Source organism: Leopardus geoffroyi, chromosome A2 (assembly GCF_018350155.1).
Source record: "Leopardus geoffroyi isolate Oge1 chromosome A2, O.geoffroyi_Oge1_pat1.0, whole genome shotgun sequence".
NCBI classification, from domain to species: Eukaryota; Metazoa; Chordata; class Mammalia; order Carnivora; family Felidae; genus Leopardus; species Leopardus geoffroyi.
This window is the reverse complement of record NC_059331.1, coordinates 44698743-44723089: the sequence shown is the minus strand read 5'-3', so window position 1 is coordinate 44723089 and position 24347 is coordinate 44698743. Positions and strand designations below refer to the sequence as shown.

Sequence of the window (24347 nt, the reverse complement as noted above, 5' to 3'; positions counted from 1 at the left end):
TTTTCCTTTATGGGAAAGCCAGGTCTCTTTCAACTATAATACGCTCATGCCTCTATTTCCCTATTTACATTTTTTTTCCAGAGAACTCAAATTCCTATCCCTTGATATAGGGTTTCCTTCTGGCAAGACTTAAATCTGTCTCCTTTAGTCCCCTCTGCCAACTGCCTGGCACAGGCAGCATCTCTAAATTCTGTCATATCCTCAGAATCTGTAGCTGTGCATTTTATATCTAACCATAGAAATACTTTATTCCTTTGCAGTTCTTTCTGAATAGCTCCTCTCTGTATTAAATCATCCTGTTCCTTCCTTGAAACAACAGAGAAATTTCACGCTAATATGCAGAAGGACTCTTATTCCTACTCTGGAAGATAGGTGAAGACATGTGAAACCATGTACAAAACCCAGAACCATGTCTAAATCCGATTTATAACTCTACCTTTTTAACTACACAATAAAACAGTCTGATAAACCACTGGAGCTATTAACTAAGTGATATTGAATTGAACATCTCAAGTCATCAGAAGCTCTGGTTTAAAAACCAAAAGCAGTGCCCCTGGAGCCGCCTGGTAACTTTATATTCAAGTGTTTGAAAGCCACAAATTATCAAACGTATCTGTCGCCCTTAAATTTTTTGCATAGAAATAGCCCATAAGTACAAATCATTTTGGTCATGGAAGGATGCACGACTATAAAACAGAGGAATTGTTTCACATTACTGATTCTACTTACCACAAGGCCTGCTGCCTCAAAAGCCAGGATATCTATCCAATATTAAGAGATTTGGAAAATTAATTTTATACTCTGCATGGATCACATCAAACACAGTCTACAAGTTCAATAAGGAGCAACATTAATATTCAAACTCGAGAATAGAAAGCCACATATACCAGGATTTCCTAATGGTAAAATTTGAGAGAAAAAGTGATATTCCAAGTTACATTTAAAAGCTGTCATAACACTACTCTTTTCTGGAATAGGAAGTGGAGCCAATCCAAGCTATTACTGTCATTAAATGGGCACTTACCATCCATCTTCAAGTACACTAGTTGTTAAAAATATATATAAATATTGTCCACTGTTAAGAAGAATATTAGTCTGTAATTATTTTGTGCCACTCAGCTATCCATCTAATGTGTATTTTTAGTTCATTTCACAGTGAAATAGTGAAAAAAAAAAAACCAAAAATACTGCCATCCTTGAAGCTAAATTAATTTCTGAATTGATATTTGTAGTACTTCTCATATTTGTAGTAACGATCCACAAAGGAAATTTATTCACAATTTGGTTTGAGCACATCGAGAAGCCCCAGGATCATTAGTGGCAAGTTTAGTAACTTCACAGATTGTTGTTTTTAACTGGGAGTCTTACCAGCAATAAACAGTCTGAGTTTACAGAAAAAAGTATCATCAAGAAAATTTTGCACGAATTTTTTTTTACCTGACTTAAAGTCCACAAAGTTGCTCACTTGATTATGTTTCTCAGTTATATACAGTTGTTCCTTAAACAACATGGGTTTGAACTGCATGGGTCCCCTTATATGTGTTTTTATTATTATTATTTTTATAAATACAGTATAGTACTGTAAATGTATTTTCTCTTCCTTATGATTTTCTTAGCAACTATTATTTTCTCTAGCTTACTTTATTGTAAGAATACAGTATATAACACCTGTAAAATAAAATATGTGTTAATGAAATGTTGATGCATCAATAAGGTTTCTGGTCAACAGCAGACAATTAGTTAAGTTTTTGGGGAGTCAAAAGTTATATGTGGATTTTTGACTGTGCAGGAGGAGGTCAGAGCCCCTAACACTTGGGTTGTTCAAGGGTCAACTCTATTTATTAATGAAATCATTTATGGCTTTTCTTTTCCATGTTGTTAAACAAGACTGTCATTTCTTGGGGAAAAATTAAATCCTTCAGTTCAAATTTTTTCTTCCTTTTTTTTTTTTTTTTAAATCAAGCTCTTTAGTATCCTGCTACATGAAAGTGTACATTCAATTATGAAAATTTTGTTTTATTTCTAAATTAAATGTTGTTAGCTTAACACATTTGGATAAATCCTGTTTTATCAACTTCAATTTGGAATATAAGATAAATTATTCTCTTACTTTAAAAGTTAATATGGGCAATCTATACACCCAAAGATACACATCCATAACTTTCAGGTCCTGTCTGTATACACATGCCTACGAGTAAGTAATTGTTAATACACAGCAGAGCAGGACACCATTATACACCTTATACCTCGATGATCTCTCATAAGAGTATATGGCAAACAGATTAGTCAAAAGAACAGACATTCCCAGCTTTGTTTGTTTGATTTTAGAACAACTCACTAATAAAAAAACAGGGAGAAGGGAACTAGGACAGAGTGGAAAGGGAGGGAGTAGGGATAGTGTGAAAGAAGAAAAAAGGAAGGAAGAAAGGAAGGGAATAAGGAGAGGAGAAGAGGGAAAGGAAAGGAAGAAAGGAAAGAATCCCAGTAACATTTTGCTTCAGATGACAATTATATCACATTTCACTCAGTCCCTGGGCAATTTGAAGGGCTTTCCAGGAGTGAGGGAGAGATTAGAATGAGGTGTCATGAGATCATAGACTTTCGTAACCCCGAAAGTCATCTTAAAAAATCAGACCTCATTTGGGGTGCCTGGGTGGTTCAGATGGTTGAGTATCTGACTTCAGCTCAGGTCCGGATCTCAGGTTCATGAGTTTGAGCCCTGTGTCGGGCTCTGTGCTAACAGTTCAGAGAGCCTAAAGCCTGCTTTGGATTCTTTTCTCCCTCTCTCTGTGCCCCTCCCCTGCTCATACTCTGCCTTTTTCTCACTCTCTCTCTCTCTCTCTCTCTCAAAAATAAATAAAACATTAAATAAATAAATAATAAATCAAACCTCATCTTACAGGGGGAATACTGAGGCACAGAGAGGTAAAGTGGCTTATTAGAGCTTGCACAGCAATTTGAAAAAGCTCAACTCAAGCTTCAACTGTTATTACTGATAATCCATTGAGTGGATACTTTGACAATGCATAGTAGTCAAGGCTTGTTAACATTTAAAATCAGTCAAAATTTTCAGGGTTATTAAATTTAGTTTTTGTTCCATCATATTCACTTTGATTTTTTTTTTCAACGTTTATTTATTTTTTTGGGGACAGAGAGAGACAGAGCATGAACGCGGGAGGGGCAGAGAGAGAGGGAGACACAGAATCGGAAACAGGCTCCAGGCTCTGAGCCATCAGCCCAGAGCCCGACGCGGGGCTCGAACTCACGGACCGCGAGATCGTGACCTGGCTGAAGTCGGACGCTTAACCGACTGCGCCACCCAGGCGCCCCCCATCATATTCACTTTGAAGTTATTGTAGAGGGAATTTACAGAGGTCTCTTCCGCACCTCACATTTTCTGATCCACCCTGTCAAAGAAGGCTGGAGTGCAGTTTGTGTGCAAACAGGACATGCTTACAAGTGTGCTGAGGATGTTGTGAAGTTCTCTTTGTGCTTAGCCCTGCACCTCTGGGCACAGACAAAACATTTGCCAAGGGCCCAAAGCACACCCTGCCAAGGACTTTACTCTCTACTGATGTGTCCCTTGTCAGGATTCCTTCCACTTTGTTCAACATCAGCACCTTCTCGATGATGAGGGGTTACCGTAGTCAGAAGAGCATAGAAACCACCTACCAGGGTGATGAGTAGATTTGCACGCATGCAAACACATACAGAGACATAAGACTTTTTTTCCTTTATTATCTTTTATAACACTTTACATTTATTTTGAAGACCAAATAAATCACCATGGCTTTAAAATCACCTCTTACAAGGTATATGTGACATCCATCTGGCTTCCCCATCTGTCAAGTGACCAGACCCTAAACTACCCCTGGTGCATCCAATCCCTTTTCTACAGATTAAGCACAATTGGGGAGAGAGTGTCCTAATTTTTAGAAAATAATCAAAACGTTTCTAAAGTAAGAGGAGCACACTTTAAATCTTGCAAATACCTCTTACAGCTTTGTAGTGACCAGCCATAAAAATGTTTATCATGGGAGATGAAATTTCTAAATGTCTGAATGGAAAATAGAAAAATCAAACTTAAACTACTTCAGTAAAATACTCCTGTAAAAAGGGGAAAAATTCCTACTATCTAAAAAAAAAATAGAATTCAAGACTACCGTCTCTTATCATTTTAAACAAGTTAACATCTCTGCAAGATCATATACTTGTACTAGTTAGAAAACACCAACATTTTTATTTTTCCAAATATAGCTGAAGCTTCCTCAGGAACCATCGCTTAAACGTCAGCTTGGTTTTGGAAGAAGACATGAAGCCATTCTTTTGTTTAGGGGAAACATGACCATCAAAACTACTTGCCTTCATTTCAGATTTCAGTGTTTGAACATCCTTAAACACACTTGCTTTTTTCCAGGAACAGACTTCTCTGCAAGGACAGCCCTGGGATTGTTCGCTTCCATCCGGCCAGATGTTAAGCGTTCTCTATTAGCTTGTTACTTTTTCCCTCCAAACCTCAAGCCCTGAAAATGTCTGACCTCACATAGACAACCATTTATTTTGCGTCTTCTCTCTCTTGCATTGTTCCTATCAACCAAGTCTAATGAGAACATACTCTGTCCCCACCAGTGAGACACTTTTATACTTCACAGCCTGTGGTTTTCCTCTGCTTTGGGACCTACTGCCTATTCATGAAAATTGTATTTTCACTCTGGAAATTATGGGATCCTCTAGCTCGATGGTCTCAAGCTCATTGAGGGCACTCTGATTCCCCTTTTCAACTATGAATGATTTCAAGTTCATTTTGGTCCACCTCAGCTCTGGCTATTGGTTCAAACCGTTCAAGCCTCTTATATTCAAATTCTATTCTTACAACAGCTCAATTGTTCTATGTTCAATCCAGGAAGAAAAGTGTGATTTATATTTAGGTTAGGGAAACCTGGAAAAAAAATAACAACATATCCCTTTCCATAGTGATAACAATCTTTAATTTCACTAAGCCATTGATCATTTGAGAGACACCATGCAAACATTATCAACAATATTAATTTCTAATATCATTTTTTATGATCAATTCATCTTGCATGGATAACAAGTATTAATTTGATAGACTGCATTGGGAGACACATGAAACATAAATGAACTGAGATTTGAAATGATATTTTTTGGTTTTTTAAATTAACATTACTTCACAAAAAGTGGCACATTCAAACACAAAATAGAGCTAAGAAATAGACTCTTATTTTGAAACACAGACTTTAAGCATGAAAAAGGAGATGTAGAGTTTATATTTGCAAATATTCCTAATACTTACTCCCACCCACCCCCACCCCTGGCAAAGTTTCTAAACAGCATGCAACTGAAAAACAAGAGAAACTTTCCTGTTTCTGCCTTTCTTAGTGGCAGCAGAGAGCCACAAAATAAACTCTTAAACAAATTCTGCAAATACTGACACATGCTTCTTCGATACAGAAGTGCACGTAAGATGATCTCTTTACATACACATTACTTTTACTTACATTTTTCTTGCAATGGCCAGAGATACAGAAGATAAACATAAACTCTAACCATCCTGAGCACAAAAGACAATGTGCCCATGCTTCCAAATTAAAAACAAAACCAATAATTTTTAACTTCTATAAAAGCATTCTGAAAGGTCTCTTATTTTCCTGTATGAATCAATTATAAAAGAGATCTGACAGAAACAGCAAGCTCTAAACAGATGACACTCTGTCTCACCAGCTTGTTTCAACAAAGAGCGAAGCAACACCAAATCAAATGCAGCTTGCAAAGTCACATTCCCATGGAGCTTTAGGGAGAAAGAGGGGGGAAGAAAACCTGGTACTTACAGACTGTAAAGTAAAATGTCCCAGTTTCGCTTTACATGTTACAGCAAATCAAACAGAGATTTCAGTTCTCAGCAAGTCCCTGCTTCCACTACACTGATCATCCACGCAGAACAGGCCCTTATGGATTGCTTAGGCAGCTGGGAGATAATGGGACCATATTCTCAGCTGGGACTAGAGATGCTGAACTGCTCTCTGCTGCGTGCTGCATGGCTCTCAGCCAGCATTAATCAAGGAGGACCCAGCTTCGTGGCTGTGTTCCCCAAAGGATCGACATAATTAGCGCATGAATCAAAGACGCACACTGGGAGAATCACACACATCTCTAACTGGCTCTGCTCACATTGAACCTGATTAGGAAATCAAGTTGGTTCCCCGATCAAATGTGTTCAACCTTTCAAAAACAGAGACACTCACACAGCTGTTTATAGATTTCAAGGGAGGGGTAGAGATTACGGTTTCCTTCCCAATGGGCAATTTATGTAATTCCTCAACTACAGAACATAATTACACTGGTTGTTCAGTACATATGGTGGATTTGCCCCGTGATTTGGCTTGTCTGTAAGGGTTTTTTGCTGCTCTCAGGAAGGTTACAGGCTGCAGTCTCATTTCTCCTATGGATTTTATGAGACATACATTTGTATATTTTTTGCAGGTCTAGACGTTGGAGAGACTAGTTGGACGAAAGCTGGTCTCTGTGGGGGCATTTTATATCCCCAAAGATAAGCTTCTCCTTGAGTACTGGAAGTCCAGTGCATTCAAAGCAGAGGGTTTGGCACGGTATTTGGGACACCAAGTATGGTAAAAGTAACTGTAATGTTGATTGTGCTTACATACCTGAAAAAATGTTCTTCACTACCTATCCACGTGGTGATGCAGACAAGAGCTGCAAAGTTGTAGCCTGTGGACAGGCTTGGTTTGGCAAAACAGAGATTTTAGTATTTCAATGAGAACATTTTTAAACAGAACATTTTACCAAATGGTGCCACCCCACTTTTGCTCATATATGCTACCCACTAGCCCCTGAAGACATTTGTTTATTTAAGTTTGACTTTAGTTAAGCAAATCTGAGTCAGGGATGTAAAACACTCCATGTGAGAGAAAGGAGACTCCTCTCTTGTGTCACTCATTGAAAGGCAGTGATCAAGGAACCCATGCGGTAATTTAAAGTTCTACACCCACATAGCAGCTAATAGTTAGTCCATGTGATAAAGGGACAAGGGGAATTTAAGGAATCAGAAATCTCAAGTTCTAATCCTCACCTTGCTATAAAAATCAGGTGTTCTACAGTATGACATTTTTCCTTTCTGAGCCCTAGTGTTCTTATGTGTATAACAGGGCCTTGGTCCAGACTTCTGAGGGCTCTCACAGATACGACATTCTATATGTTCTAAGAGCTAGAAAGTAGACCTCCATTAGCTTACACTTCTAACAGAACCAGAGGAATGAAAATAAAAGTACACTTAAAAAAATATCCCAGATGGGGGTCTCTGTTACCTTTGAGGGTCTCATGATCAATTGGCTATTTTAGAGAACTGGAGGTATCGTGATCATGAAGTGTGGGTAAATTATAAACATGTGAAAGAAAAAAAAAAGACTGATGAGGTAGAAAATAATTTTATCTAATTCTACATTAATGATGTCTACCTGAAAATAAAACTGGACAAAGAGCCAAAAGTCCAGGTAAATGTTTGTCTTCATGAGCCAATAGCTAGAGTTCTTGGGGAAAGAGTCTTTTCATATTTAACTGGATTATTCCATGTTTCTTATGCTCCCACTATTCAAAGGTAAAGAAAGGTAGGGCTTCTCACATTATCAGTTACCTTATCTTTTGTGGAAAAATGTGTATCATCAAGGTCAAGACAACTCAAGTTATCTTAGGGTTTTGGTACTGGCCTTGGGGAATAAAAGGAAAATGGACACTTTTATGATCCTTCACTCAGTAATCAGAAAAGTAGCTCACTAAAAGGACGCAGGATCTCATGTAAAATGCATCCTGCCAGACCTTTTCATATCCTTTACCGACTCAGTTATTCCAAACCAGATATAAGGCCTCAAGTAGATTTATGATCAATAGTCATTAGCAATAAAACAAAGTGGAAGATGATGAATCAGTATAATGAAACCTTTTACAAATTTTAGTTAACTTTTGAGCAATTTTGTGTTGGTTAAACATGTTTTTATAAGTATTTTACTGAGAACAAACTGAGAGTTGATGGGGGGGTGGGAGGGAGGGGAAAGTGGGCGATGGGCATTGAGGAGGGCACCTGTTGGGATGAGCACTGGGTGTTGTATGGAAACCAATTTGACAATAAATTTCATATTAAAAACTAAAATTAAATTTAAAAAACATGTTTTTATAAGTATTTTTGATCCAATTTCTCTAAGATAACCTGTTTCTTCACTTTGTTGGGTATTGTTGCAATTTGGCATAAGATGTAAAATGGCATAAATTTCACATCTGTTGTTTTCATCTGGCTCATTATTACTGAGACTTTAGCACATATACTTCATGCAGATCATGTGAGGTGCTGACAAAAACAGGTTAAATACCAATTGTGCATCTCAGTCATATTAGCAAGCATACTGCTGAAATAAATGAAAATAGGAGCAAATTAAAATACTAAAGTGTTTATTCAGTGGTATAGTCAAATTGGTTTTAAGTTCTACGCAATCCCTGTTTGGCTAGTAATTACTTTGATTCATCTTTGATTATGATATGTGATAGATTTACTTTGACATCATGTGATTTGCACTTGTTTCTAATGGTAGGTGATAATTACTAACTAAAAATTTCTAACTTCCATCAATTCTTCATACATTTCTCCCCTGAGACATATCATTTAAAATATGAAGTGGTTTATAATAAAAACCTAAATCTGGGAAATGTCTGATAGTTTTTTTTCCTTTAAGGTCAAAGCCAACATTAATGTCAAAATAAATATAGCAAAGAGGAAGGGAAATAGAAAAATGATTAGCAACTACAAACAGAAGAAAGTGTCTTCACAAAGACAATATAATCTGATATATTACCTCAGAATCTATTTCAGAAGCCAAAATATACACAGAGATTGTCTTAGACTTTGCATAGAAATTGCAAGAAAAGGCATCTCTTTGGGACTCTGAGGAGTCTGCAATTTTAACACGCTCTTGTCAAGGCTAATAAGAACCTGGGGAATGGGGCTCTTGAGGTCTCTTTCTGGCCATAAATACAAGATTCAGCAAGTTAAATACAGCTCTGAGCCTCAGCAAATCTAGGGGAAAAATGAAAGTTACGGCAATAATTTCCCAACAGGTTGAAACTTAATCAATATGTTTTAATGTTTTGAAATCTTCAGCAGTAAGTCGCCTGATGTGCATACAACTTCTCATTGTTTCTTCTAGAAAGTGTTATTTCCTATTCCTTGCTTCTCTCGCTAAAAGTCAGAGTCAAAAGCTAAGACAACTGTGACATTTCTCCAGCTGAGAACAAAATTTCAAAGGAATGAATGGTTCAGAAATCACTGCCCAGGGCACCCACTGGAATGATAATCTTAGCAGCTTGACTGGACCTTCTTTTCCAATCAAAAGCAATGGAGCCAATAATAAAATAATCGAGAAGCGAGACAAAAGTATAGATTCACACGAGAAAGTCTATGGCCTAATTTGTTTTCCAAGAAGTAATCAGATTCCTGTAACAATGACCCAAATAGACCAGGGTGACAAAATTAAAACAGCCTAGGGAAGAAAAACAGCCCATTTTGAATATTATGTCACAATGACATTAAATTGACCTACACGCTAGATTAAAAATGTAATATGCCTCAATATTCATCTATTGCCAAATGCTCAGACATTTGGGGTAATCTTTAGCAAAAAATGTCTATTAATTTAAGGTGTGCATGTGCATGCCTATATGTGTAAGTGGAACTTCTCATTTACTTTTTGGGGAAGAACTGATTTATCCTTATTGGATTGGCTAAAGAACACACACACATTTTCTTATCATCTAAAAATAAAAAAAATCCTTTCACTCAGAAGATTCTGATTTTCCTTCTAACAAAGATAGAACACTTTCCAAGACTGGTTTTTAACTGTCACAACTGAGGCGATGGGTGGGTGCTACTGGCATCTAGTGGGTAGAGATCAGAGATGCTGCCATCCAGCCTATAATGCACAGGACACACCAATCCTGCAAAAAAATGATGTGACCCAGTGTGTCAATAATGCCACATATGAGAAACCCTGACCCAAGGGGGAAGCATGTGGGACCCTCATAGTTAGAATTCCTCGGAATTCGGAACTGAGGTTAAAAACCGGCCAAGTTTACATGGTGTTGTTCTAAATATAGCAGCAGTACCAATAGAAAACACCGTTTTGCCTGGAAAGTCACTTTAGACTTTTCAATATGCTGCCACAAAAGTTACCACATTCAGTACAATAAACTAGTTCAAAAACCAAGAAAGTACTGTAATTTAAAGCCTATCAGTTTAAAGCCTGCAAACAAACAAGCAGGACCTTAGAACAAAGGGCTAGTGACATGATCACTAAGTAAAAAAGTCAAATCCTAGCAAGTAACCATTAGGGCCCTCTCCTCCCTGTCTCCCTTTTCACAAAACCAAAGAGAACAAATAAAAATGAGTCTCAATTCAGTATCTGTTACCCTCTCCCACCAGACCCTGCCACGGGAACCAAGGGAGACAACTCTTCAGCAAGTTGAGCTCCATGCAATTCTATATACATGTTTTCTTTCTATCTCTCTGACTCTAAACAGATGAACAACCTTTCCTATGTTCCGATATCAGGAATATGATCTTATTCTTGAAATACATGCAGTTTTAATAGACAGTTGGGATTAAATGAAAATATGGGCTTTCATTAGGAACTCAGTTTTTAAAACCCTTCTATTGATTGAACAAAAATTTATTGAGCACCTACTAAATTAATTGTCCATTTAAATTATTGGGGAGAGAAATAAAATCTCTCAGCATCTGCTTTCCTTACAAACTTTATATGCATTTATACTGTATCCCCTACATCATCTTGTCTGGCTCAGAAAAAGTTTACCACATTTCTCATCATCCACTAAGGTCATTATTATTTATAATCAGCTTTATCACTAATGTAGTGCCCTGTAGACTCTTCAACTCTGGTGCTGTGCTCTTCTGCTGGCTCCAGAGAGTGTAGGCGCTAGGTAGATGGCAGAGGTTTTTCATTTCATTCTTTGGCATACCTTCCACTGAGTGCAAAAAGCCTTCTGCAGGCTTTTACATGAGGGGACTCAGTTCACCTTTGTTTCTTAAAGAGAAACTATCTCCCCTTAGATCTGCTGCAGATGAAACAGGATAAGGAAGAAGTTGTTCAAGAAGTAAGAGAACCAAAACCAAAAAGGACTCTATTTCTTAAGATTACCACGATGTTACATTAGAAGAAAAGTGAGTAACTGCTTACACTAAGCAAAGTCTGTTCTTAACATTTCATGGAGTGACAAAGAGGAGTAAGATGCCTGCTTTCCTTCCTACATGCTTTGCAGAAAATCGGTTAATGTTTTTTCTTTCTTTCTTCCCCCTACCCCACCAAATGCATTTCCAGATATAGAGGATCGGGCTTAACTTTAGAACAAAATGCATCAGAGATTAAGGCAGAATTCAAGTCTCTCTTTAAGTAGAAATTTTAAAAGTTATTTTCAGGGAAACCACTGTCTAAATTCATATCCTTCTATCCTCTATCAAACCAATATGATGTAGAAATATTGCAAACAAATGACAAATAAAGCAAAAGCAACCTTTAATTCCAAGAACCTAAAATCTAGGTAATCTAAATGATATAGCCACATAATCACATGTAATGTTACAGTATAAATCCATACTCATGCTAAGTAATACGTCTATTCAGGTCTTTGCAATTTTAAAATAAATTTGTAATTTTCCTGATTTGGGGGGAATGACATCACAGATTTAATTCTGAGCTGTGCAGAATGCAGAAGGAGGACTTCTGTCCAAATACATACATATATATATATATATATATATATATATATATGTATATATATATATATATATATATTCAATCGTACACTATCATTATTTTGGATGACTGTGTCAGAAACAGTTATGCATTTTACAATGATTATTTATTTTAATCTTTACCACAACCCTATGAGGTAAGTGTCTTTACTATTCTTGTTTCATAGATAAAGGCACTGAAAACCAAAGAGGCTGAATAAGATGTCGGAGGGCTCATAGCTAACATATGGCAGCTTTGAGTTTTCTAAAACTTTATCACACGGAACATTTATTTTTCTTTGTTGACGATATTTTCTTTTCCAATCACGTTCACAATCAAAAATGGTCCTTGGTGTGTTTGCTTAGAGTAAACCAGTCATTCTAACTTTGTAACTTTAAAACAAGCTGGTAGAGGGGTGCCTGGGTGGCTCAGTCTGTTAACCATTTGACTTTTGGTTTTGGCTCAGGTCATGGTCTCACAGTTTCATGAGATCAAGCCCTGCATTGGGCTCTGCGCTGGCAATGTGGAGCCGGCTTGGGATTCTCTGTCTCCTCTCTCTCTGCCCTTCTCCCCCCCCACCCCCACTCCCACCCTCAACTCAGGCTGTCTCTGTCTCTCTCAAAATAAATAAATAAACTTTAAAAACCTTAAAAAAAAAACCCACGTTGGCCTAAAGTGAATGTATTAAGCCTTGAAATTGTTGGGAAGGAATGATCTAAAATAACATATAAAATGTAATAACTTTGGATAAGATTATAGAATACTCAGTTTAAACTTGATTATGTTAATTACCCTCCAGCCAGATTTTCTTTCTTTTTTTTTTTTTTTTTTTTTGGAAAAATTTCAAACTTACAGTGAAGTTGAAAGAATGGTGTAATGAAAACCCATATGACTATGACTCAGAACTAATGTAAACATTTTGATATTTGCTTTCTCTTTTTTTGAAGCTTATTTTTGAGAGAGAGAGAGAGAGAGGAAGAACAAGAATGAGTGTAACAAGAGAGAATCTCAAGCAGGTTCTACGCTCCATGGTGGGCCTAAGGCAGGGCTGGAGGTCACTACCATGAGATCATGACCTAAGCCAAAATCAAGAGTCAGATGATCAACTGAGCCACCCAGGTGACCCTGCTTTCTCCTTTTATTCCCTCTCCTCATCGTTTCCCTCTTTTCTTCTCATTCTGTTATACTTCTTTCTTTTCCCGAATCATTTAAGAGTAAGTAGCAGACATTTGGGAATTTTATCCTTAAATAATTCTCCAAAGAATTCAATAAATAATGCTTTTTCAACTTCACTGATATATAATGGACAAATAAGATTGTAAGCTATTTTTTTTAAGTTTATTTATTTATTTTGAGAGAGAGAGAGAGAAAGAGAGAGAGAGAGAGAGAGCATGCACACAAGCAGGAGAGGGGCAGAGAGAAGGAGGGAAAGGATCCCAAACAGGCTCTGTGCCATCAGCACAGAACCCAATGCAGGACCAGAACTCACAAACTATGAGGTCATGAATTGAGCAGAAATCAAGAGCTGGACATTTAACCAACTGCATCACCCACGCGCCCCAAGATTGTAAGCTATTTGAAGTGTATGATGTGATGATTCACCAAATAATGTTTTTTCCAAAGAACAAGGATTTTCACCTCCATAACCACAATTTAATTAACCAATCCAAGAAATCTAATTGTGATAGAAAACTGTCATTTACTATATTTTCTGCATATAGGTGACACCTCTTCTTAGTGCACTGCATGAGGGGTAGGTATTTCCAGTTTGTCCTGTTATGGATGGTATTGAATTTACTCCCCAGACTACTCTCTAGTAAATACAGGTATCATTTTATTTTTGTAACTAGTAAGTAGCATTTGGAGAATGCTTTGAGAATGTCTAAGTATCATTTTCTCCACGAGCCTTCTACCAGGTCATGTTAGCATACACCAATGAACACTGAACAATCAATTATTGTAATGATGGTTACAAAACACCTGGATTCATAAACCTCAATAATCAGCCAATTTCGTTTTGAAAGGATACTAATCCACTCACTCAATCCTCTCACATAATATCAGAATGATGGTAATGGATGCCATTCAGAAAATACTAAGTTTCTTAAGATTTCTTAGAGACCAAGGCCAATGACAACTCATCAAGCTATTCATGAAAATTTCTTACTATTTCCAGAAAACATGAAGATAGGTGTAAAATATGAAATAAACCACTTCTTTTTAAGGGAAAGAGGGAAACTATAGAGTAAACCCGGATATCACTCTTCATAGTAATGTCTTAAGTTAAATAATGAGACACCCTTCTCCATATCTACGAAAGTTAAAAATACTACACTTCTCAGAGTAGAATCACTTTCAACTTCTGCAGAATGCACTCTATATTAAGGAGCCAAAGAGTTCCTTTCAGACATTTTAAATTGTGCCATTTATTGATCTATAAACCATATTATTTTGTTGTAGCATTTTTCACCTGGAAATGAATAAAAAGTGAAAAGCCCTGGTTGAAATCCATTCTCCACACTGATGTCAGAGTGCCCTCTCCAAAATAGAAATCTAAACACATTATCCCCCATTTAAAATCTTTCAATGGATCCCTATCAATTACCTGGTAAAACCCCAACACTACCAATTCATACAAAGTTCTCTCTCTAATATCATCCCTTGCCTTATGACCTGTGTTTTATATCACATTCATCAATCAGGATGTTTCTCTCTTCCTTCAAAGCCCCATGCTATTTTCTCCTCTCTGTACAAATATATTCTTTGCCTATAATGCTTCCCTACTCCTACAAGCTTTATAAGGAAATAATTTCAATGTTTTAGAGAACTTAAATACAAAATGTAAAACCATAAATCTTTTAGAAAAAGCACTGAGGAAATTTTCAGGGTCTAGGGCTGGGCAAAGAGTTCCCAGATTTGATACAAAAAGCATGGTAAATAAAAAGAAAAACCGATAAATTGGACCTTAGCACATTAAAAAAAAAACAAAAACAAAAACAAAAACATTTGCTCAGAGAAATAAGAAAATGAAAACACAAACTATATACTGAGATAATAAATTTGAAAACCACATATTCATTAAAGAATTAGTATCTATAATATATGAAGGACTCTAAGACTAAACAGTTAGTTAAGAAATAATGGTTAGAAAATGGGCAAACCGCCCCGCCCACCATGAACAGACATTTTACTGAGGAGGATAAACAGATAAGAATACGAATGGATGTTCATTGGCTATTAGGAAAATGCAAACTAAAATCATAATGAGATTTAATACATACCTATCAGAATGACTAAAGTTAGAAAAAAAGGAAATATTCAATGTTGGGGAGAATGTAGAGAAACTAAATGACTCATGCATTGTTGGCAAGTATATAAAATGACACAACCACTCTTAAAAACCTTTTGTTAATTTCCAAAACAAGAAAACTATAATTACCATATAACCCAAAATTTGCTCTCCTGTTAGCACTGTTAGCAACTAATACGTTGCCACAAAAGCAATCAATGTTTTCTCTCTCTTTTTTGGCAATCAATGTTTTCTAAGCATCTATCAAATTCCATGTAATACACATTCATATGTACTTGCAATAAGTAAAATATAAAAATAAAAAAATAAACTAGGAATAGTTAATGAATTGGCTTCATGTTCAAATTTCATTTTATAAACAAACATTTTATCAACATTGACTTAATACATTCCAATGGATTATTTGAAATTATTTCACCTGTTTGTAATTCAAAGAACAATTCATTATTGGTAGCATGGAAAGGTATAGAGAGGGAGAGAAAACAAGTGGGAAAGTAAGTAAATGAGAAGATGCATTCATCCAACCTATATTTATTATTTATTAGGTACTAATCACTGTGTTGTGTGCTGGTGAGCCAAACAGATGACAACAATTATAGAGTTTATACCCTGGGGAGGGAGAAAGACAACAGAGAAGTAATCAACAAGTAAATTCAATAATTATAGATTCTGTAAGTGTTCTATAAAAATAAGAGAGTCATAAGACAGAGAATAACAGGTTTGGCTCTTCAGTATTCAATATGCTTGGTGAGATCATAAAAATGGTATTAAAGAAGTTATCACTAAAGGCAACATTAATAGGAAACGTGAAATTTTTATATGCCATAGTGCTGGTATATACATTCATCTGGGTCTTGTTAGAATAAACCCAGTTCAATTCCCAAGTCCCTTCTTACTAAAATGGCTTGGGTTTCTACATGTGTACACTCATGGACAGAGGTCACTAAGTCATTCACTACATGTTGTCTGTCAATGTGAGAACCACTTATGATATATATAAAAATGTACCAAACTCTGGATTTTCCAAAGACATACTGATGAGCTAAGTCATTTGAAGGTATAAAAGGTATGGGAATGCAACCAATGGAGTCTATATTTTAGGTACCGCGGAGCCAGTTTGGAGGGATCTTGGATGTCCAGTTAAGGATGTTGTATGTGATTCATTAAGGGAAGACACCTGTCCGTTAAAGTTTCTGGATTATTGATGAGTAAAAAAAAATGAGACATTAAACAGTTGTACAGAAACATAATGGAATACATATGTAAGAGAAGGAAGCATATACTACCCATGCCATATGTTCCCATTTGGAGGGATATGGACTTTTCCCTTGAGTTTGGAAAAAAAAAAAGATGCAAGCATCTCAACTCCTTCTCATATTCTTTCTAAAGAAACCTATACTTTCTGAAAGGGTGCCTTCTGTTTTGCTTTCTGAAAATGAAGCACAGTGCCCATCCTTTGGAAATAACTATAGTTGTCCAGGTATACAAGTAACTGGGTGGAAAAATCCGTATAATTCAGAGCTGAATTATTGGCACTATTTCAACAAATTTAAGCTATATTTTCCTTTCACCAGGATTAAGTGTTGTATTTTTATCTGGATTAGTGTGATTGCTAAATATGCCTTGTAAGTGATTCTAAACTTTGCATGGAAATAAGGGCATTGCTCTTAAATTCCCCAACAGGTTTTTCCTGGAATGTCTAAGAATGTACAATATCCCAGTAAGAATGAAATGAGCTGATGAAAAACAAGTTTAATTAAACCAAAATTTTCTAAAAGCATATATGATGTAATCAACAATAAACGGCTTTCTTTCTTAATTTTGCAGTGCCAATATATTTTTGGATAATATGAAAAAGCTGAATTTGTATCTACAGGAAAGATGTGATTAAGTTTTCTTCCTTTTGTAAGTACTACACAGAGAGTATAGTATGGTAACAATACATATCTCCCATATAGAAAATTGCTCATATCTTTTAAAATCTAACTTTTCTGAGCAAGCTTATGCACAAATCTAACTCACATTGTCATCTGGAGGGGGAGGGACAGAAGACAATTGACAAGATCTCCATTTCAGCCATGCACTGAGGATCGCCATCTGCATCCTCCCTGTGCCATGTTCCAATGGCTGAACTCTGGATCCAATCTGAAGCCCTTCCTATCCCATTACTTTAAGAGGCTGAAGCGTGCTTTTTAGAGCAGGGTTATATAAAAAATGTACTGCATACACCACTAAAACAAGCAAGTATTTTCAGGAATTAATTCATCTATCAAGTATTTACTGAATAAGTCAATACGTGTAAGTGGTTGGGGATTTAAAACAGGTCTAGACTTGATGCTTGCTTTCTAGGAATCTGAGGTCCAGTGGAGAAGTATAATCATACACGTATGATTTTAAGTATTTTAAGAGAGTATTTATTAAAGTCCTTTGGGAACTGAGAAAAGGAAAAGATTATTTCCTACTTGACACTTTAAAAAATGCTTTGAGGGAGAAGTGGTATTTGAAATGAGAACTTGAAATATCTGTCAAGTTTAGATATTCAGAGATGGTTACTAAATGTTGATTACGATGTTGAAGAGAGGATTTAAAATAATCCATTTTAGCTGCTCCCCAATAGAAGAGGTCCCCTCTAAATAAATATTACCGTCCCATTCTGGACACAGTCTCTAATATCTAGATTCTGTTGAGGATTTAAAGGACCATTTATGCAGAAAAAAAAAAGCGTATTCACAATTTGAATTTTTCACAACATATCAATGAATTCAAAGACTTCCAGTTAAGAAATGCTGCTTTAGATCAAGGAAATATTTTTAATAAAAATATATTGCATATAAAAAGTATTTTATACTTTTTAGAGACCTTAAAATTATGAAGCAGTAGTAGGGCTATTATCATTGCCCCCATTTTTCAAATAAAATATATAAGATATAGAGAAAGCAAGTAAATCTTCCAATATTATGAATTTCTTTGGGTTTTCCTGACATTAGACCAGTGTTTCTTGCAATGCCTCCTTAATCTGCTGAAATTCTACATTTTTAATACCATCATTCATTTGAAATTCCCTCTATCCAAACTGGTTCAATGACATGTGAGAGAAAAATCAAAATAACAGCTTAAATGAAAGAGAAGTTCATTTCTCACTCACAAGGGGAAAAAAAATTCCTAACAAGCAATATACGGTTGTTAGAGCATTTCCATAGTCATCAATTAGGAGCCAAGGTTTCTTCTCCCATTTCCTCCCACTATTCTAGCATTACATTAATCAAGATCACTACGTGGTTCATGATAGCTTCCTAGAGCTCCAGCAGTCAAGTCTGCATTCCCAGCAGTGGAAAGAAGGAGGTACACAGGAGGACAAGAAAACATAATTTCTAACTAAATCATCTCTCCTTGAAGAGACTTCTCAGAAGTCCCTCCAAATATTTCTGCTTATATTAGACTGCATAAGACATAGTTACATGGTCATGTTGGTTGTAGACACACTAACAATTACAGTGTTCATGCCCTAAATGATACTAGTGTTTGATTATTAAAGAACAAAGGAAGAATGGATACTGTTTACAACTAGCAGTGGAGCCCTAATCACAACCCAATACTAATTACTCAAGGCAACAATTAAGCTGTAGTGGTAGAAATCACTGAAGGAAAATTCTGAAGACAGGATTTCTAGTTGATGAGAAAACATCATCTAGATCTGTGTGTGGTTTGGGTGTCCTGATTTGTAAAATAAGAGAAGGTGGAGATTAGAGTGCCCCTCAGGTATCCTCCAGCCACTAAGGTTCCAGGAGAGCTAAAATGTTACCTCATCACCTCATGCCCTGAGCAATGTCATTTTCTGCTATGTTAAATACCCATACATGTGAGAATAGCGCAGCTTGGACTCTGAAAGGGTATTAGAGTAGTCCCATGGGTTCAATCATTTTAGAACAGATATTCACAGAAAAAAAAAAAAAAAAGAAAAGTAAAGAAAGAAAAATAAGGAATAAAGAAAAATAAAGAGAACTTTTTCTTGGGAGTTGAGTGTGTATGTCAATTTATCACCTTGGTACTTGGTACTATGGTATTTGGGTGGGGAATGGAAATTCACAACCAAAATGAAACATTTATGCTTACAATTTAAGAACTTTAAGACTCTAACATTAAAATGTGCAGCTGTTTATAAGAACTATCATTTATGCAAGTAAAATATTCAATCAGTAGAAACAGTTCTTAATACCCCCAGGGTAATCAATTTTTTTACGTTTATAGAATTAAATCTGTGTAACAATATAACCACCAGTCTTTGTGCCATCTTCCTATAAAACCTGACAGAAAGGAAAAGACTACAGACAATATTGCTTGAACTATAAACTGCCAGCACACTTCAGATTTGTTAATTAGGGTACCGGCATGTGATTCTTTCTGAGCATTACCAAAGAAGACAGCTAATCCAAGTTTATCTGCTTCATTGTTTCTCTCCTTCATTTATTGCAGTTTCTTAAACGGAAGGACCCAGAGTGTCATAAAGAGGAATTAAATAGAAAACTAAGTAGAACATTTAATAATGAGCCAAATGACTATGACTTTTCTTTTTTAATTATCTCACCAAAGAAGAAAAAAATATCTATGAATAACAATATGGTCACCTATGTATCTGTGAAATACAGGAAACACAAGGGAAACGAAAGGCCGATCCCAGGTCTGGGATATGGAAACATACCTGGGAACAGAATCTGCTCTCATTCTGCCAACGTGGAGCACTGAACAAGATCTCCCCCATGTTATTCTCAACTGGTCATGACATCTCTGTCCTAGTGTCTTCAGACAGCCTCCACAGATTTGAGATCAGCTTCCAGGACAAAGCCTAGCCACCTGACTCATTATCCTAACCTATAATCTTTCTGAAATTTGGGACATGTTTAGAAGATAGGACTCACAAATGCAATACAAAAGGTGTTATAGTAAAAGAGTACGTAAAACTCCTGCAAAGCATATGAGCCACCACTTGCATTAAATTCCAACAATATTTATTAAGCACCAACTGTAGGCAAGGCACTGTGGCAGGAACCCAGAAGACAGTATTTCCTTCTCTCAGGGAACTTTCAATCCAGTGACTGTTGAATAAATTTAGAAGGGTGCCTAGAGATTTTCTAAAAAACAATGAAAACCAAAGCATGATACAGCCTAAATTGTCACATTTTCTAATTCACATGTAGGACATAAGGTATGAAAGACTTAAAAATAACCCTTGTCTGAGAAGCTACAGTATAGATTTGTGAGACAAAATATAAACTTTTGAAATGGTTCAAAAATAGCTACAGAGAGGATACCAGTGCAAAGCACCATGACAGGCAGTCTGCTCCATGATGGAAGATTCACCTCCTCATTCTTTAAGACAAAGTGAGGTCCATTCCCAACAAAAGGATTTGGATTATGGGAATAAAGATATCTTTTGAGGCATTCCTATCATACTGAATCTAAGAAACCAAAAATACTAAAACTACAGCTAGAGAAATCTTAAACACATATGAAAAGATGCATTAGATGACATAGTTCAAACTAAATAATACAAAGTTTAAACATGATTTTTAGAGGCGCCTGGGTGGCTCAGTCGGTTAAGCGTCTGACTTCGTCTCAGGTCATGAACTCATGGTTTGTGAGTTTGAGCCCTGCATCGGGCTCTGTGCTGACAGCTCAGAGTCTGGAACCTACTTTGGATTCTGTCTCTCTATCTCTATCTCTGTTCCTCCCCTGCTTGCCTCTACCTCTTTCTCTCTCTAAAAACTAAATAAAGATTAAAAATATTTAAAAATATGTTTTTAAAGCCTATGAGGGTCTATAAAATATTAGATAACAATATCTCTTTTACTAGACATAGGCAACATTATCTGTTTTCTCCCAATATTTTACCATAAAAGTACTTACGCATTCACAACATTTAATTTCAGGAAAGGGACTATAATTACCAATACGGTCACCATCTACTTTCAACAATGGTTGACATTTTACCATACATGTGTAAATTTCATTTGTTGACCCACTGGTGAGTAAGGCATCTGGTAAGGAGGACATGCTAGTAAAGAGATTTTTAAATCTGTTACACTTTTCTAATTGGCTGTTTAATTTTTAAAGCTAACTTTATAATGATAAGTGAATGGATGGATGTGGAGTGGATTTGTTCATGCCACAGTAAGTTGTTTTCTGCACACTTTTTCTGAGTATTTATCATGTAGTAGGTGGTTTAAAGGGTAAAAAAGTTAATATCAGACACAATCTCTACCCTTAAATATCTTTTTACATTGATTCCCCAGATTGACTTAGGCTCTGAAGAAGCATATTTCTATTTTTCATGTAGAAGATCCTACCTTTTGGAAGCTTTGATTTTTCCTGCCATTTGTTCTTTAGAAAAAAAGTTTGTACATACCAAGAAAAATAATGCATTGATGTCTAGATCAGTAATGAGAAAGTTGATATTGTTCTTCATGTTCATGTTTTAGTGTGGGATTTTTCCTACTGAATACCATTTTCATTTACTAATACACACAAAGATAAAATGATTCCTAACTGTAACAGGGTTCAAGGCATTTTCCACATGTTTTCATAGATAATGGTGCTTAGTACACAAATATGAAACTGTAAAAAGGTTCTTTATTAGAATAAAAAATGATAAAGCAGGCATTTCTGCCATTCCAAGATATATGTTTGTGAAAGACCCTCAAACTTTATAAAATTATGCACTAAAGATATGGCTTAAGGGAAGACAAATTTGAAGGAGATCACCACCAAAAATCCATGGAACTTCACAACTAGCACATTAACAAAAACAATTATTGGTGCCTCCCTCAGAAATGATCTTGGATAACCTATGCAGGCAGCTGAGCGTGGCTGGATAAGAATTGTGATTAAGAATACACAAAAACATGAGAAGGGGCATGCAGGTTTCCTGAGCTGAGACCCTGAAGAAGGCAGCAGGCATTGGGTGTGTCGGGCAGCTGCTCAGGTGGGTCCCAGAGGAAGTGCTGCATGCCAGGGGCAGGAAGTTCCCCTCAGATGGGAGTTTGCCCTTCTAGGGAAAAAGTCACTGTGTGCAGATGCTTGTCTTTTGTCTTTCCTGTAAACAGAGTTGAGAATGCTCTTGTCTATGCAGCTGTTACCTGAGAGCTTTTTCCTTTCCTGGTGAAGGTAATTTAATCCTACTATTTTAGCAACCTTTGCTTAGGAAGATAGCATATGATCAATTATGACTTCTACATTCCCCTATTTAGCATTTGCCTATGTGGTTACTGATGTTCATAGACACATATAATGGCAGAACAAACGGTACACTTTAGATACACACACGTATATTCTTTTTACAATCAAGGTCAAATAGGCAAGATGGATGGAAACAATATTCCTCAGAATAGTCCCTGTTCCTTAAAGAAACTTTTCCAGTTTTTCTTAGAGAAGATGAAGAAAGCAGAAGTGGAAGCTGGAAGGGAGTGAAGAAGGGAGAGGGAGGGGAAAGAAGATTAAGTTCCCTAAGTTTCCCCAACAGCTGGTTATGTGGTTATTCTAGGCACAAACATTATGCGTTCTATCCGCATCTTTAAAACTTAGCAACACATACAAAAGGCACCCTTAAGAGTGACTAACTGGCATTGTTTTGGAGTGTGGGGGTTACAAATTAATACATAATGCTCCCTAAACTGGACACATGAAGTTACTCCTTAAACTCACTGAAGTCCTCAGAACATGGCACTTTGGAAATTAAGAAATAACTTCTGTGTTTCTCTTCATCTTAGCTATAGGAAATGGGAGATTTCAGCCAGCAGGGAACCCAAGGTCTAGGCTAAGGGGATGGGAAAATAAACAGTGGCTCTAAGAGTGTGAGTTTCCTGTCCTTGGCACCGCCCCCTCAATTTCACTCAAGTAAGGAAAATTAGGCAAATGATGAAAATTCTGTTTCGTTTGGTACTAAAATTATGGTGGGATCTAGGAACAGCCTTAATCACTATGGATAATTCTAGAATGCTTAAACATCTAATGTCTTTTGTTGAGAGGGCAAAAATAATTTTCAACAAGTTTCTTATCCTCTCAAGATTGGCAAAAGCTCCCAAACGATCCGTTAAACTGAGCTATTTCAATATTTTGCCAGAAATAAAATGAGTCAATACTTGCTAATGTGGAAAATATTTCAACATAAAAACTCACAAAAAAAAATTGCAAAAACAAAGCAAGACTTGATGCCAGGAAAATATCTGATGGAAATCAACATGTCTCTGTAGAACGATGCAAAGATGAATGATTTGGGTCCTATTGTATTATTTATCATTCCTTTTTATCTATGATTCCAGACTATCTATTATTAAAAATGGAGCCTGCATTCAATTTAAATAACATTATGCTAGTTGCTCTTCTCACTTGTAAGCATTCGTTTCAATTGAAGAGAATGATAATGCACTAATGCAGAGAGAAAACGAAGCATTGGCATTGAATGCTACTACACAAGCTCTCAAAGTTCAGACTCGTTTTATACATATTCCTAGCAAATGTGAATTTAGATGGTTAACTGTTAAGCCTCTGCATCTAAACACCTTAGATAATTGTCAAAAGTTGTGCTTGAAGGGTAAGTAATTGTAAAACGCGCAGTGTGGCTAATGCCCAAAGAAATAAATCTGTATTAGCAATCATTACAGATAGTTTTAATTGCTATGGGGATGTTAATTGGCAAGGTACATGCAAAGAAGAGGAGGAAATAGAAATGTTTTTCACATGTGGCTGACCCACAGGTTTGTCTAACCTATCTTCTATGTATGTGCCGTCTTACAATTCACTGAATCACAATTCAATAATCTATAAATCTGCAAATGTATTAATAATCTATACAATCTATAAATTTATTTTCATGAACAACTAAAACCTACTGGTACATGTCACTTGTTTTTGCAAAACTGAATTCACTGCCAAATGCTGATACTGTTACTTTCCAACTCTCTGTATGTGGCAAATCTCATAGATTTGGAAAATGAAACAAGAGTAAAAAAAGAGTTTTGACATATTTCTAACATTACAAAGATATAGGAGAAGACATCACTATCAAAGCAACATCCAGCCAAAAGCTTTTAAATTTTGACATCACACCATCTACTGTATGAGGGGGAAAAAAGGAAAATTTTCATTAAATGCTAACACATTTTAATATGTTTGTATGTATTTACATTATGAATATACACAGATACACACAC

At 36.2% G+C, this 24347-nt stretch overlaps 1 protein-coding gene across 6 annotated transcripts in view; it reads right to left on the bottom strand.

The window, feature by feature from the left end:
* Nucleotides 1-24347, bottom strand: part of CNTN4 (contactin 4) — a 901803-nt gene that overhangs the window by 506868 nt on the left and 370588 nt on the right. Inside the window, exon 1 of one of the 6 annotated variants that reach the window (XM_045493587.1) lies at nt 5850-6027. The exons of the other annotated variants lie outside the window; for them this stretch is intronic. The gene's annotated coding sequence lies outside the window, so the exon portion shown is untranslated. Of the gene's footprint in view, nt 1-5849; nt 6028-24347 lie in introns of those variants that run through there. 6 annotated transcript variants of the gene reach the window in all.